Genomic DNA, 5,000 nt, shown 5'->3' on the forward strand with positions numbered 1-5,000 from the left:
GACGGAGAGAGGATATAGAAGAAGATTAATCAACATCTGGAATGAGAGGAATAACACCCCCAAACAGAGCAGAGGCTGGCAGACCAAGTAAGGAACATAAAGAAAAAGAACTGGCTCTCCCCAACAGAAAGAGAAGAACTGGAAAGGAAAAGTCACACGACAACGAATTACACGAAGACGAACTGAGAGACGATGCCACAGAAGACGACAGGGAGGATGAAGTATCAAACAACGACACACGAAGAAACACCGACGAAATAACAGAGAGGACGGAATGGGTAGAAAAGATTAGACAATGGATGGAGCCAGATACAGAGAGAACAAAGATCCCCTCCATGAAAGCCTACAACACCAAGAAATTAAGGGAGAAAACAAGTGATGTCAATGAAATAATGGGCTAATTACACACCACCAGTATCACAGAAACAAATAACTTGACATATGCAGGAGCAAGATTAGTAGCAGAACTGATGGGGATTCGAACACCAACACCACCGTCACAACCAACCCAACAGAAACCAAAACAGCAACCTCCTTGGAAAAGGCGCCTGGAAAAGCAAATCATGGTGATGAGATCTGACTTGAGTAAACTGAAAGAGATGGCAGAAAAAAGGCTAAGAAGCAAGAAAACAAGGGAGGAACTCAACGAGAAATACAAAGTACAAGAGAGGGGACTAAACAACACAATAGAAGATGTAAAACAGAGGCTTAAGGCCAAAGCACACAAGATCCAACGGTACATGAACAGGAATAAGGATACCAACAGAACAAACTATCGGAACCAACCAGAAAGACTATACAGCCAACTAAGAGAGGAAGACAAACCACCCAGAAATTCCTGAAGCCGAACCAAGTAAGAGACTCTGGGAAAACATATGGAGCAATCCGGTATCACACAACAAACATGCAACATGGCTCCAGGAAGTCAAGGAAGAAGAAACAGGGAGAATAAAACAAAGATTCACAGACATCACGACAGACACAGTCAGGGACACCAACTAAAGAAAATGCCAAACATTGTATCTCAAATCACCAAGCACCCAAATGGATGACCACAGGAAGAAACATCCTTAGTACAAAAAGACAAGAGTAAGGGAAATATAGCAGTAACCTACAGCCCTATCACCTGCCTACCAATAATGTGGAAGTTACTAACAGGTATCATCAGTGAAAGGCTATACAATTACCTAGAGGAGACAAACACCATCCTCCCCCACAACAGAAAGGCTGCAGAAGGAAGTGTAGGGGCACAAAAGACCAGCTCGTGATAGACAAAATGGTAATGAGGAACAGTAGGAGAAGGAAAACCAACCTAAGCATGGCATGGATAGACTATAAGAAAGCCTTCGACATGATGCCACACACATGGCTAATAGAATGCCTGAAAATATATGGGGCAGAGGAAAATACCATCAGCTTCCTCAAAAAAATACCAATGCGCAACTGGAACTACAAATACTTACAAGCTCTGGAATAAGACTAGCAGAGGTTAATATCAGGAGAGGGATCTTCCAGGGCGACTCACTGTCCCACTACTCTTCGTAGTAGCCATGATTCCCATGACAAAAGTACTTAGAAGATGGATGCCTGGGTACCAACTCAAGAAAAGAGGCAACAAAATCAACCATCTGATGTTCATGGACGACATCAAGCTGTATGGTAAGAGCATCAAGGAAATAGATACCCTAATCCAGACTGTAAGGATTGTATCTGGGGACATCAGGATGGAGTTTGGAATAGAAAAAAATGCGCCTTAGTCAACATACAAAAAGGCAAAGTAACGAGAACTGAAGGGATAAAGCTACCAGATGGAAGCAACATCAAACACATAGATGAGACAGGATACAAATACCTGGGAATAATGGAAGGAGGAGATATAAAACACCAAGAGATGAAGGATACGATCAGGAAAGAATATATTGCAGAGACTCAAGGCGATACTCAAGTCAAAACTCAACGCCGGAAATTTGATAAAAGCCATAAAACATGGGCAGTGCCAGTAATCAGATACAGCGCAGGAATAGTGGAATGGACGAAGGCAGAACTCCGCAGCATAGAATCAGAAAACCAGGAAACAAATGACAATACACAAAGCACTACACCCAAGAGCAAATACTGACAGACTATACATAACACGAAAGGAAGGAGGGAGAGGACTACTAAGTATAGAGGACTGCGTCAACATCGAAAACAGAGCACTGGGGCAATATCTGAAAACCAGTGAAGACGAGTGGTGCTTAAAGAGTGCATGGGTGAAAGAATGGACTAATAAAAGTAGACGAAGACCCAGAAATATACAGAGACAGGAGAAAGACAGAAAGAACAGAGAACTGGCACAACAAACCAATGCACGGACAATACATGAGACAGACTAAAGAACTAGCCAAGCGATGACAATTGGCAATGGCTACAGAGGGGAGAGCTAAAGAAGGAAACTGAAGGAATGATAACAGCGGCAACAAGATCAGGCCCTAAGAACCAGATATGTTCAAAGTACGATAGACGGAAATAACATCTCTCCCATATGGTAGGAAGTGCAATACGAAAAATGAAACCATAAACCACATAGCAAGTGGAATGCCCGGCACTTGCACAGAACCAGTACAAAAAGAGGCATGATTCAGTGGCAAAAGCCCTCCACTGGAACCTGTGCAAGAAACATCAGCTACCTTGCAGTAATAAGTGGTACGAGCACCAACCTGAAGGAGTGATAGAAAACGATCAGGCAAAGATCCTCTGGGACTATGGTATCAGAACGGATAGGGTGATACGTGCAAACAGACCAGACGTGACGTTGATTGACAAAGTCAAGAAGAAAGTATCACTCATTGATGTCGCAATACCATGGGACACCAGAGTTGAAGAGAAAGAGAGGGAGGAAAAAAAAATGGAATAAGTATCAAGATCTGAAAATAGAAATAAGAAGGATATGGGATATGCCAGTGGAAATCGTACCCATAATCATAGGAGCACTAGGCACGATACCAAGATCCCTGAAAAGGAATCTAGAAAAACTAGAGGCTGAAGTAGCTCCAGGACTCATGCAGAAGAGTGTGATCCTAGAAACGGCACACATAGTAAGAAAAGTGATGGACTCCTAAGGAGGCCAGGATGCAAACCTCCCGGAACCCCACACTATAAATACCACCCAGTCGAATTGGAGGACTGTGATAGAGCAAAAAAAAAAAAAAAAAAAAAAAAAATAATAATAATAATAATAATAATTAATACCAAAACTAGGAAATTACCTGAAACTCGTGAAACTGGGTCACGTGCGTCAGCGAAACATGGTCAGACGAGCATGAAGCTTCAAAGGATCAGATCACCGTTGAGTCAAAACCTCGTGTTGAAACTAAATGCATTTCAGATAATAGACGATCATTATTTAACAATTAGGCATAATTTATTATTATTATTATTATTATTATTATTATTATTATTATTATTATTATTAATTATTATTATCACTGTTGTTGTTGTTAATTTCAAATTTGTCATTGTTACATTGCTGATAATAATAATAATAATAATAATCAATAATAAGAATAATAATAATAATAATATTATTATTATTATTATTATTATTATTATGTATTATTGTTATTTTGATATTGTATTTTCATTACCTAAACATTGCTCCTGCTGCTGTGTGTTATGATAATAATAATAAAAATAATAATAATAATAATAATAATAATAATATAGTAACATTATCATTATTATTATTATTATTATTAACATTAATATTGCTGTTGCTGTTGTTATTTTAATATTGTCATTATTAACATTGCTGATGCTGTTATGATAATGATATCAATAATAATGATGATGATAATAATAATAATAACGTTATTATTATTACTACTGTTGTTGTTGTTATTTAAATATTGTCATTACTAGCATTGCTGCTGCTGCTGTTATGATAATGATAATAATAACAACATTATTATTATTATTATTATTATTATTATTATTCTTATTATTATGATTATTATTATTATTATTGCTTGCTGTTGTTGCTATTTTGATACTGTCAAATTGCTGCTGATGCTGTTATAATAATAATAATAATAATAATAATAATAATAATATTCATTATCATTATTATTATTACTACAAGTTTGATGTGCCGCACTATGCTGCGCTGGAACCCGGCGCTGCCCGTCATGTCTCGCCTACCCACTTGGATTCTATTATTATTATTATTATTATTATTATTATTATTATTATTATTATTATTATTATTAAAAAATAAAGATAATTTAGGTTAAAACTAAAAGGCCCAGAAAAAGTTCAGTACAAATATCACATACTTATAAAAGCAAAACAGTTACAATAGAATTTCATTTCTCTCGACTAGAATTTCACGAACCGATTCTTCGGAAATTCAATACACATTTGCAAGATGGAAAATGGCGAAGGGAAACAAAATATAATTTGATCCCACCCTCTTCAATTCATGACGCAAATCGTAGGGAAATTGAAAGGTTAAGTTTTCTTTGGGATATCATTAACTTATTCTTCAAAGAAATTTATTTGTCAGGTAACAGTATAGAGAAAGTCTAAGTTAGCCTTTCTTGAAGATTCGACGGTTACTTTGTGACGAAGAGATATGTCTCCATATTGTTCACATATTATCAAACTCCATTGCTCACGCTCATGAAAATTCCTCTGTAGTCCCTTAGACAATGTATATTTCTAAACGTAGTTCTAAATTGCTCGCTCCTTTTTCACTAACTTAAGACACCGCACCTCTACAAATGACACCATCTCTTTTGCGAGCATCTAGTTTTGCGTTGATACCACTCAGCACAACCAGCCTTCTTTGTTCTCAAATGGTAGCCAGGCACAAGTTCAGACTCTTGGAGAGATTATTTTTCGCTCATTCTTATTCATTCTGGACCAAAAGCACTTATTATTAACCTTTTTTCTTTATGTAGTAAAATATGCTATAGAACATATCGGCAATTTGTTGCCTGTACATCACAAACAGGTTGAAT

Source organism: Macrobrachium nipponense, chromosome 43, assembly GCF_015104395.2.
Source record: "Macrobrachium nipponense isolate FS-2020 chromosome 43, ASM1510439v2, whole genome shotgun sequence".
Lineage (NCBI taxonomy): Eukaryota > Metazoa > Arthropoda > Malacostraca > Decapoda > Palaemonidae > Macrobrachium > Macrobrachium nipponense.